A 12,998-nucleotide genomic window follows, 5' to 3' on the forward strand; every position below is an offset into this window, starting at 1 on the left:
CATCCAGGGTTCTTTTTCTGGTTTTTCCATAGAGTTTAGAAGCTTTCCTGCTGGCAAAGTATTAAAGCATATTTTATATTCTCACAAAAGGTTTTGATTTTGAAAGATTAAGAACTTGAAATTAACAAATACTGATTTTTAAAATCTGTGATTATCTCCAATGAGGGGCATTCACCATGAGAACCGTGCAAGTTCACATACATTCCAAATCTTTCCTAGACTTTCTGCACTTCCAGAGCTGGGTCTGGTGAGTGATGCAGGATTCATCTTATTTATGAACTGTTCTCACATTCATTTTATTTGCATGAATGTGTAACAGATGTCACTGAGACAGGGAGCTTCACCAACATTGTGTGGTGCCCCAGCATGAGCCACCACAATCAGTGTTTTATACAAGGAGGAAAATAAGTCTTAATTAGTCACTCTCCAGCCCTTTATGTTTTCCTAATTATATATTAAATATAAGGTGATAGATAAAACTACATTATTACAGCACACCAATTGGTATAGCACTGCTTATAGTTCAAAGTCCCAAACTGCAAGTGCTGTGGTCTTGTTGCTCTTTTCAGCAAGAAGGCTGCTAATCAAGAGATCTAATGAATAACATCTGACAGCATCACATTCACATGCATACCATTAATTCCTGGAGTGTTTCATTAATGCTCCAAGTCTGCTTTGCTTTCCTTTCTTTGCAGCAAAGAAGGGAGTGGGAAGGGCTCACTAGCAGGCCTCCTTTGTAAGAACTTACTGCTGAAATTTTGAAAGAATAAATTGAAGCATCACAAAAAGCTGCAGTTCAAATTCTGTGATCTGTTGGAACAGTAGAATTAAATCCACTTTCAAAAGCATTGGTGTTATGGCTGTGGGACTTGGCCAAGCATTTTAACACTAAAATGGGACTCAGTGTGGCAGAACTGGTGATGAAGAAAGATAGTGGACTTTTAAGGGACTAAAAGAGCATATAAGAACCAGAGCAGCATTATTGAAAAATAGTTGCTTAAAAACAGAAAAAATAAAACAAAATCCATCAAAATCAACTTCAGTTGAAGTTACCAGGGCTATTCATTTACACACTTGAATGTGTAAGATTTTTAACATTTTTTTCCTCTTAGAAGCTTGTGGTACTATAACGAGTAGACGAGGATGTTTACAGTTGCCTTTGAAATATCCGTATTTGGCAGCATGAAAGACAAAATAGTGAATTGCACTGCCTTCTTGTTTCTTCTTGACAGATCTCCCTTCTTTACAATTGTTCTATTGTTTTTGTGGATACACTGTCATCTTTCAGTCTTTTTCCTGTGGCTGGAAAGAGCAGTAGTTACAGTTGCCCTTTTAAATCAAGGTGAAGAATAGCAAGGGAAAAAGCGTAAAGGGAGAAAGATGCAGGAAACAGATGGAGAGATAAAGTAAGGTTGGCATAAATGTTGAAACAGAAAGACAAGACAAACCTAGCTAGCCCAGTGAAAGCCTAAACACACTGAAAGACATCTTGTAATTGTGTTGCCCAAAACCTGTGGTAGCTTTTATTTGTCTTAATTCCCCAGGAATTTGGTCCACTAAATGTAGGTCCCAAGCCACCTACTGACTGGAATGGAATGTATTCCTAGAAATGAAGTGGTCCCTTTTATTATTCTGTTTCTCTGCTTCAACAACTTTGCTTTCCCTTTTCCTCAGCTCTTCTGTTTCTCATTTCCATAATTTATCAGTTTTCTCTCTAAAACTTCGTTTTCTTTCTGTTTAGATATTTTTTGCCTCCACTGCACTTCTGATTTAGATTTCTCCTCCTTTCTTGGCTTATTTCTTTTTCCATCCTCTACTGCCCTCTCTGATGACTGTCTTTTTTGCTCCCCTCTGTATTTGCTATTCTTTCCTCTGCTCCTGATTTTTTGATCCATTGCCACGCTGCCTTGCCTGTCATCTGTCTTTTTTTTTTTTTTTTTTTTTTTTTTTTTTTTTTTTTCCCCTCAGTTTCCTTTCTTCCTTACATCTGGTGGTATTAAGATGGTCTATATCTTAATTTGTTTTCAGACCACTAAGATCAAGGTAAAATATTCAGACCACTGAAATTATATGCGAGTTGGAATTAAAGGAAGATTTTTTCTACATTTCTCTTCATTTTACTCTCTGAGGGTAAGGCTGGGGATCAAAAACCTCTTTAATATCAGAAGTGGTTTTCTTTCTATCAAAATGAGTTGTAGCAGTTGATAATTCCTTACTAAGTGGCCAAATATGCTTCTAATAAATTTTTAATTGACCTCAAGCTACATACATTTTAGATACTTTCTTTGAATGTGTTACGTTAATGTTTTAAAATCAGCAGTGAAGTTGGGGACCACCAGTGTATGTGAATTTTGCAAAACAAATCCCTAAAAAAGAGGCAAGAAAAAGAATAAGCAATATCTCTGAAGACAAGATTTTGGAGATTTTTAGAGACAAATGTTTAGTGAAAATCCTCCCCAGATAGGAAACAGGGAGGCAAGCCAACAAGAAGACAAGATAGACACGGACTTTATTCCAAATCTCACAGGAGCTCCATCCATGGAAAAGAAAACAAGCGTGCCGAGAGCTTTAGTCTCCAGCACCAGTGGCTTTTTGTTCACTCGACTGTAGGAGGTCTCAGTGACATGACTTCCCAATTATGTTATGAAACTTTTTCTTCTTCTATGGTGCTATGCCTCTGCTGAGGAAAGCAGCATGTTTAGAATGTAAAAAACAAGCTGTCAGCTTACATTGCTCAGTTGTCTTCTGCCTTAAAAGGAATATAAAAATTGTAGTTTCCTCAGAAATCTTATTTTTCTTCTCCATCATAGGTTTAACTCCTTCAAAGTCTTGATATGCTCAGAGTAGCAATTTTTAGAAAATCTTCATTTCTTTCAGTCTAGTAGTGGAATAATTTTAATACCACACTCCCATGTAATGCTTTTCTTCCATACCTATCAAAGAGTCTTAAAGGCAGAGTCAGTATCATTATAAACATTTTACTGCCAAACTCAGGCTTACCATGATAAAGGTTTAAATAGTGCAATACACTTTTCTGCTTTCCTCCCTAAAGCAGAGTTGAAATCTTAGCCTACCTGAAGACACTGGCAAAAAGCCCCATTAACCTGCAGTGGGGCTACGGTTCCACCCTCAGTGCCTGTCATCTATTTTACTTTCTCAGTTCTTAATATCTTGGAAAATTGAATTCGCTGAAGCAACATCCACTTCAGGCCAAGCTCCAGAGAATTCTAGCTGAAATTCAGCCTTCAGAGATCTGGATGGATCATAAGCTTCTGCCTTCTGGCAAGGAGCCCTTAAACTGCCTCACCCTACTCCCCCATCCCCCCCTCCACCCCATCCCCTCTTCCACTCCATCCCTTTTATTTTTTTCTTTTCCTGTAAACTTTCTAAAATATATCACTGGAAATTTAAAAAAAAAAAAAAAAAAAAAAAAAAAAAAAAAAGGAAAAAGAAAGAAAGAAAGAAAGAAAGAAAGAAAGAAAGAAAGAAAGAAAGAAAGAAAGAAAGAAAGAAAGAAAGAAAGAAAGGGAAGAAAGAAAGGAAGAAAGAAAGAAAGAAAGAAAGAAAGAGAGAGAGAGAAAAAGAAAAAGAAAAAGAAAAAGAAAGAAAAAGAAAAAGAAAAAGAAAAAGAAAAAGAAAAAGAAAAAGAAAAAGAAAAAGAAAAAGAAAGGTGAATTAAAACCCACAAGATATTTCTGCAAGAATCCTTGCTTCTGGTCTTGTAGTTGTTTTAGCAAGCTCTATTTAGCTGTGAGAGGGTCTCTCTCACCTTGACCAAACATTTTAGCTATACAACAGAAGTGTTGAACCATATTGGCTTGAGAAAGACAGAAACTGAAGCTTAGCAGTTCACTATTGACTAATGCCCCCATGCCCCCACTTTACTAGGTATAAATGTACAGAACATGAGCCTGGGTGGCCAAGAAGACCAGTGGCATCCTGGCTTGTATCAGAAATAGTGTAGTCAGCAGGACAAGGTAGGTGATTGTCTCTCTGTATGGTGGGTGAGGCCTCATCTTGAGGACTGTGTTCAGTATTGGACCCCTCACCAAAAGAAAGACATTGAGGCCCTGGAGCGTGTTCAGAGGAGGCCAGTGAAGCTGGTGAAGGATCTGGAGCAAAGACTTAGAGGAGCGGTGGAGAAAACTGGGATTGTGGTGGAGAAAACTGGGATTGTTATTTCTGGAGAAGAGAAGATTCAGGGAAGCTCTTATTGCTCTCTACAACTCCTGAAAAGAGACTGTGGCAAAGAACAGGTTGGCCTTTTCTCCCAGGTAGCAGTGATAGGTGTAGTGGCTTTTAGTTGTGCCAGGGGATGCTTAGGCTGGACGTTAGAAACAAATGTCTTCTCTGGAACAGTGGTGGGGCATTGGTACAGGCTGCCCAGGGACATTGCAGAGTCATTCTTCCTGGAGGTGTTCAAGAAATGTGGAGGTATTTCACTGAAGGATGGGATGTGGGTTAGTGGGCATGGTGGGTTATGGATTGATAATTGTACTAAATGGTCTTAGTGGTCTTTTCTAGTCTTAATGAATCTACCATTCTATGACTGGAGCTTATAGTTTGGGACGTGAGGTAAAGAGTAATAATAATAATAATAATAATAAAAGCTTAAATTTAAAAAAATGCAAGTCAGTTTTCTCCATTGTCTGGAACCTTCATAAACTTATCAACATCAGGGTGGCTTAAGCATCACTCTTGTTAATTAAAACAGGCACCATCTGTGATCACATTTTTCTTCATTCAGTATATACATTTTAACAAAGTACACTCAGTGCTTAGCTGTAGTCCATTCACAGTCTTCTGGCTGGAAAAGGCAAAATAGTGTTTTGTGCAATGAAAATGAAGGCTTGATGGTCAACCCCGCACATCTTAATATTACTTTAGCTTCTACATATCACTGAGGCTGGAGCAGCCAAATGGACGAAAGTACAGAATTTCTTACCTCTCGTCATAATTTGATATCCTAGCCCTTCCATGATTTCCCCAGCTTAAAGCTTTTTAGGATTCAAAAGGAGTGGCTGTAATGGCCCTTACAACTAATCAGAACTCAGAGATGTGCACTTCCCTGACTTTCCCAATTGTTTGCACTTTGTTCCACTGATCTTCTGTGTATTCTTTGTATATGTAGATATCTGGGATGGTAAATATCAGCATGTGGCTCCAGAGTGCACACAGTTTTCTTGTAGCCAACCTAAACCCTTCTAAATGTAATGCAGTAAATGCTACACTTTTACTGTGTTCTTAACCTTCTGAATCTAATTTACCTAATCTATCTTAATCAGATCCTCCCAATAGTGTTTTGTTTTTGTTTTTTTTTTTATTTTATTATTATTTTTTTTTTATTTAAGAATTGCACATTGAGTAAAAGTGAAGCCCCAGACTAACTCTGAGAAATTTTATTTGACCTTTGAATTTAGGGAGCACAGAGGTTTGCTGGCTATGTAAAAGTACAGCACAGGCTTTGATTTTCTTTCATTTTCACACATTTCTCAGTAGTGGGCTTGAATCAAAGTCACATAGACTTATTCTTCAATTGTCCAGACAATTTGGATGGATAACTGTTCAAAGCATCAAACTAATAACAGGCATAGTACATGCTTTTCAGTTTTAAGGACTAAAGAGTTCAGTCTTTGATTATAGCCTGTAGAATTGTGCTCATCTAGCCTAACCCCCTAACTTTATCAAAATTTGTACTTATTGCCTCGCACCTTGATTAAGATTCACTGGAAAAACGGTTTTATCACAATTAAATGTATTGGGTCTCATTGTGCAAGTTCTGCACAATGGCGTCCTATCCTTATCCAATCACATCCAAAGCAGAAATACAAGTATTAATCCAGAAAGGGAATCTGGTCAAAATATCATACTCTCCTGGGGCACACATTTGGGACAGTCAGAATAGCAAGATTTTCTCATACTCAGTGATCAAGTTAGAAAAGTAACAAATGTTTTACTTGTGAGGGAAAGTACATAACCAAAAGGAACTGTATGGAGAACTGATGAAAGAAGAGGGGTGGGAAGAGGAGCCCTTTTGCAGCTTCTGTCTCTCAGTTTAAACTTGTGAGGATATCACTTCTCATCATAAGGGTTCAAAGGGTTAATAGAAAGAGGGATTTTCATTGCATTGTGCACAGTACCTATGATAGCCTCAGTTTAAACTTTAAAGGACAGGTGAAAAGAGAGAGAAAGCTGAATGGCTGCCTTATATATTGGAGAAATTGTTCATTCGTGTGAAATGCTGACCTCTGTCATCCTGCCAAGCTGACTGAGCCCTAGGGTGAGCGGCTGCATGAGTGCTGGTTGCAGAAGTTAACACTGCCTGGGGAGTATTTTAAAAAGGACAATGTCAAGGTTGGTGTACCCAAAATCTGACCTATCTTTTTTTGTTGTTGTTTTTCCCCCTCTTACATCTATTTGGAAAGTTCATGTCTTTTTTTTTTTTTTTTTTTTTTTTTTTCTTTTTTTCCCCCTTTTTTTAAAAAAAAGAAAAAAGAAAAAACAAAAACAAACAAACAAAAAAAAAAAACCTTTTCCTCTGAAACAAAATGTTTCAATTGCTATTGAAGGCCAGAGTTGAGGGGGAGAAGCTGTGAAAATTCAGTGTGGCAATGAGGGAGGAAGAAAAAAATGTTGATATAAAACATGTGGGGACTGACATTGAATGAGGTGATAATGAAGAACAGAGAAATCAGTTTGAAATGTGTAAGAGATCAGTGAAAAAGAGCAAGGATTACTTTTGCTAATGAAATAATCAGTGCAGGTCCAGATTTAATTTCATAGGAAATTAAGTTAAAGCCTCTATTTATTTTTGTTCTGGCAGGTTTTTTATTTTGCATGTATGTGCTAATTCTTACTCGGTAATATTAATTAAATACTTTTCCTGTCATAACTGAAATATGCCCTTCCCTCTAATTTACGTATTTCCTTTCTTGATGGCCTAATTAAAAACACATTATGTCAACACTGCTTTCTTCAACATAGTATCCCAAGATCCTCACTGCTATCATATTCTCAGTGTGCTGCTTGCTGTAAAATCTCTCACAGAAATACTGTACCTATTCAAATAGTTTATACTTTAACTAGGAAATAAAGGAAACGGCTAAATGTGCAGCTGATAAAAGGAAAAGACGAGAAGAATTAATAGAATCAAAATAAAACTTTTCTCAGATATGATCTTTCCCAGGGGCAAAAATCGTAAAATCTGAGCATCACAGGTCACCACTTTATCCTACAAAATTTCAGAAAGCCCCGAAATGATGACCATGTAGTACATTACATTATCACAAGAGGGCGACTCTATTAGATGTACACGTTCACTTAACTCCACCTTTCCGAGCTTGTGTGAGTCTATCCTGTTTTTAAAAGTTTTTCAACGAACTGCAAAGTTCATTTCTGATTTCCCTCTCAGTTTTGAAAAACATGCAGCTACTAAGAAACCCTTCTTATCCATCTTACCATCTCTGTATGCTGGATACACTTTTTGAATCCTGGAAAGTAGATCACTTTGCCCTATGGTGTGAGACAGGAAAGCACTACTGCATGATTAGGGGGACCTTGCAATTGCTGGCCCAGCTTTAGTGGTACAGTAGTGGTCACAGAGAACATAGAGACTAAGAGGTATAGGTTCCTTCAACCCTTCCCAACCCCAAAGCCTCACAGTTCAACCTATACCTGGGGAATATCCCTTTTGCAGAGTCTTTGAAGGATATACCAAATACCAGTTCTTGATAACAAAGACACTGATTTATCTACCTTTGCCTCCTGCAGCCTGCACTTTTTCCCAGACAAACTTTTATAATAATTTCTAAACTTTATTTGTCTATGTAGCTAAGATTTCACACCTTTTCTGAAGCAAAGTCCCAGGCAGCAGTAAAGAAGCTGTCTTGGTTAAAAGACACTCTACCTCCTGCCAACAAGGCTATTTAGTGTTTATCTCTATTACATCCATCTGTAGCTAATTGTATAGTTATGGTAATAGTGCCCTCCAGAGGAATTTTGAAGGAATTATAATACTCTGAGCTAATACAAAAGACGTTTTAAAATTGAATGCCGCAGGAAAATGGAATAATATTAAAATGATAAAATACTTGAACCTCGGGGGAAAAAAATCTCAATATCAAAGCTCTTTCTATTTTGCATGTGCATTTACATCTAAGAAAACCATATCCTGCTTACAATAGGCTTCTTCATATCCTGATAGCAAACATGAAGTTTGCATAACTCTATTTGAATCAAGGCTAAAAAAGTAGATCAACCAATCGAAGAAGGAGATAGTTTTTTCCTAGTTTGCAGCAGTAAAGGATATGTACAATGTATCAGGAGTGGGCTCCAGCCCTGGTCTAGACTGATTGGATTATTTTTCTAGACTTTATGCTCTGAAGTAGGTATGGAACAGTCAGTAGAAACAGCCAGAAGTGTTGTTCACTGTTGATATTCAAGGATGAGGTTTATTTTAATACCAAGATAAGCCTTGCATATATTCTCAAATTTCAGTATCAAGCTCTTTTCCTGGCTAATTGTAACACACTGATGATAGGCCTCAAAGGAAGGGCATGTTATTTGGTACAAGAGTGTACCTTATTTTTGAATCTGTTCTGGAGGCCTGCAGTGCAGCCTTCTGAGATGATACCTCAGCACCTGACCATCAAATTTACTCAGATTTCCTAGTTTTTCTTTGTAACCTCCCAAACTATGAGGATGACTTGCTCTGGTTTACATTCTGAGACTCTCTCTTCCTCCAAAAAACACCCAGGACTTAATGAAAAGCCCAATGACAATGAGTTCTGTACTCATTTGCTTTTAGGCACACCCCAGGCTCATGCTTTGTCTGATCACTACAGGTTTCCAGTCAGATGTCCCAGCTCAGAGCTTTGCATCAGGACAGCTCCCACACTGACTCCACCAGAACTGGAATGACAGGTCTGGTGTTCCCATGCTTGGGACCAGAATGCTCTGGTAAATACAGTTCTCTCTTGGGAAAAAGGGGAGACTTGTGCTGCTTGTGACACATCACTTTGGAACAGGGTACCACCCTCAGCATAAAATTTATTCTAAACAGATGTTTCTGAACCCTAAAGGAGAGTGAAGTGAACTAGGCCCAGCCTGGTGAGCCAGGGCTGGCTCAGCACTTAGGTCAGGGAATATACATAGTGCCTCCTGGTTTTTCACTTTCCTTCACAGCTGTAGTGGAATGTGTGCCTCCTTGAATGCTTTCATGTCATCAGAAATTTAGCTGTAGGATGGTGGTGCATGGTACTACATGTTTCTTTTGTTCTAGTTTGTTTTTCACCCCCCTCTACCCCCCACCCCGAGTTCCCAATCCAAAATTTTCAATATGAAGTCTACAGAACTCTTTCAGGAAGAGATTTTCTTAGGCTGCTGGATGAGTGGAACAAAGGCTATTCCTCTGTTTTTCTCTCTCTCTTCCTTTCCTAATGTAGTACTTGCCAGATTATCTGATCTCATTGTGAGATGGGAACCTGTCCCTGAAAAGCATCGGCCATCTATTGAGGCTGTTGTGCAAGGTAACACTATGGATACTAACCACTTTTCTTCCATTTTCAGCTGCGGTATCTATACCATCATTTTCTTGCTCATGCTCCCCACCTGCGCCTTACAGCTCTCCTCTGACTGTACATGTGTCTGCTCACTTGTGATGTGAAACATTGTGCTGCTCACACCTGACTCTTGTCTTTTCACAGATTTATTCCAATGCTGGAGAAGAAGAGGGAGAGGCCACAAGATCTGGAAAAATAAAGTTTGACTGAATTGCTCAAGATAGTGCTGTGTGGGGCACAAATCTAAGCTAAGGCTACAGGAGTAGGGTGAGTAACTTTGGTGCTATCAAGTACGGTGCAAGTTTATAGCTACAGAATTGCTGCAGTGTAAATTTAGCACCCAGGCCCAGTGGACACAACTGATCTGTTCAATTATACAGGTCTCCTGCTTCATAAATATAGAAGCGTCATTAGCAGAAGTATGAACAGGCTAACACAGGACCTGACATAGCAGACAGCAGCTGCTTTGTAATATAATCTGCCCAGGTAACACTGATGAGGAAAGTACTTTGCTGTGATAGATGAAAGAAGCTGGATTATCTGCGCTGAGAGTATCTCCATGCCAGCCACTAATTTAAGGGCCTCCCCAGTTGTGGTGGAGGGCTGCTGTGAACTTAATTTCACATAGCAGTTTGCCAAAATATGTATTATTGCAGGTAAGCAGAACTTTTGCATTATTTATGCAGAAACTCAAGTAAATTATTGTTGGTTTCCATGCTGCAGGTAAAGTTTTAATGAAAACAATAATGAATGCTTTGTTGGCATGCATAGGCAACCTAAGTATGCAGCCAAATTAGCTATCTAAGCAGATGCTTTATATCTTGAATTGCATATAAGGAATGCTGTTCAGTTGGTTTAAAAACTATATATATAGCCTCTGACAATTTTTTTTGTGAAAACCATATGTTTGGTTTGTGGGTTTTTATTTTTTTTTCAAAGCAAGCATTTCAGTCATACTGTGAGCAATTATGAAATTAAATTAAAATAGAAATAAAAATGCAAGACGCTACCCCCGTGCAAGAAGTCTAATGAAAATTCAGAAATACTATGTTATTTAAGATGCATAGTAATGTACCGCAATTTGTGCACTGTTGCTAACAGAGATATGTGGACCCTCTACAATAGGAAACTGGAGACCTGGTCGCAAAGGACACAGAGAAAACTGAGGTACTCAGTGACTTCTTTGTCACAGTCTTTACTGGTGACGGCTCTGGCCGCACTGCCCAGGCTGCAGAAAACTGCAGAGAAGGAAGATCTACCCACTGTAAGTGAAGATCAGGTTCAAGACCATCTAAAGAACCTGAGGGTATGCAAGTCCATAGTACCATATGAGATCCACCCATGGGTTCTGAGGGAACTGGTGGATGAAGTTGCCAAGCCGCTATACATCATATTTGAAAGGTCATGGCAGTCTGGTGAAGTCTCCATTGATCAGAAAAGGTGAAACATAAGGGGAAACATTTTCAAGAAAGGAAAAGAAGATCCAGGGAACTACAGGCTAGTCAGCCTCTGTGCCTGGCAAGATAATGAAAAAGATCCTCCTGAAGGCCCGACTAATGCACATGGAAAATAAAGATGAGGTGATTGGTGGTAACCAACATGGCTTGACCAAGGGCAAATTGTGCCTGATAACCTTGGTAGCCTTATGTGGTAGAGTTACAGAACAAGTGGATAAAGGAAGAACAACTGATGTCATCTCCCTAGGCTTGAGCAAAGTTTTTGACATGCATGACATTCTGGTCGCCAAATTATAGACAAATGAATCTGATGAATAGATCACTCACTGGATAGGGAATGGGCTGGATGGTCACATTCAGAGAGTTGTGGTTAATGGCTCAACGTCCAAGTGGAGATCAGTGATGAGTGGTGCCCCTCAGGTATCAGTGCTGGGACCGGTGTTATTTAACATCTTTGTTGGTGACATGGATAGTGAGATTGAGTGCACCCTCAGCAAGTTTGCAGATGATGCCAACTGTGGTACAGTTGACATGCTAGAGGGAAGGGTTGACATCCAGAGACCTGGACAGGTTTGAGAGGTGGACCCATGCCAACCTCATGAAGTTCAACAAGGCCAAGTACAAAGTCCTGCACCTGGGTTGGGGCAATCCCAAACACAGATACAGGCTGGGCAGAGAATGGCTTGAGAGCAGCCCTGAGGAGAAGGATTTGGGGTTGTCAATTGATGAAAGACTCAACGTGAGCTGGCAGTGTGTGCTTGCAGACAAGAAGGCCAACTGTATCCTGGATTGCATAAAGTGAAACGTGACCAGCAGGAGACTGGAGAATAAAAGACTCTGGGGGATCTTATAGCAGCATTCCAGTACCTGAGGAGGACCTACAGAAAAGCTGGGGAGTGACATTTAATGAAAGCATGTAGTAACAGGAGAAAAGGAAATGGTTTTAAACTGTAAGAGAGCAGATTTAGACTAGATATTAGGAAGAAATTCTGTACTGTGAGGGTGGTGAGACACTGGAACATGTTGCCCAGTGAGGTTGTGGATGACCCCTTCTTGGAGGAGCCAGGCTGGATGGGGTTTTGAGCAACCTGATCTGATGGGAGGTGTCCCTGCCTAATGCAGAGGGGTTGGAACTAGATGAGCTTAAAGGTCCCTACCAACCCAAACCATTCTAGAATTCTAAAAGCATCCTTTCAGAAATGCAAATTGAGACAAGGTTAGTAATGTGTACGTCAGATATTGTTTTGACCTTAGATATGTGTAGTTTTATGTTTAAACAATTACTTGTTTTCTTTGACAAAGTCAATAGAGCCTATAGCTTTTAGCTGTTATACTAGTCTTTCTGTATATACTAGCTTATAATATACTGTTTTATGGTATTATGTTTTATAATTTCCCCAGTGGACTTGAAGATACTCTTCACGTCATGAATGCAAGGGGTGCAAATGGGTCTTTATTACCAGTTCCTCATCCCTATTTTCATGGAATCACTGAATGGACTGGGTTTGAAGGGACCTCAGATATCATCTAGTTCCAACCCCTCTGCTACAGGCAAGGTTGCCAGCCACTACATAAGGCACTAGATCAGGCTGCCCAAGTCCCAAAACCAACCTGGCCTTGAACTCCTCCAGGGACAGAAAGTGTTCACAGCTTCCCTGGGCAGCCTGTGCCAGCAGCTCACCACTTTCTCAGTGAAAAACTTCCCTTCACTTATCATGAGCTGAATTTAAAGCCATGCTTAATTTATGTTCTCTTCAAGGCAGTCATAATACTGTTCCCTGAGGCCATTCTGAGGTCATTCTGCCAGACTACAATAGCAAAGTCACCCTGGCTCTGTCACCCTAGCTCAGATTCACCAGAGTGGCTGAGCTCTGTGCTTTGGGGCTGATCTCTGTTTTCTTTGGGTCTCTTCTACTCCAGAAATACCCCAGGTGTCCATGCACTGTGGACTGCAGTGGGAAAAGGAGCCTTAGAAAAGGTG

The sequence above is a fragment of the Excalfactoria chinensis genome, chromosome 1 (assembly GCF_039878825.1).
Source record: "Excalfactoria chinensis isolate bCotChi1 chromosome 1, bCotChi1.hap2, whole genome shotgun sequence".
NCBI classification, from domain to species: domain Eukaryota; kingdom Metazoa; phylum Chordata; class Aves; order Galliformes; family Phasianidae; genus Excalfactoria; species Excalfactoria chinensis.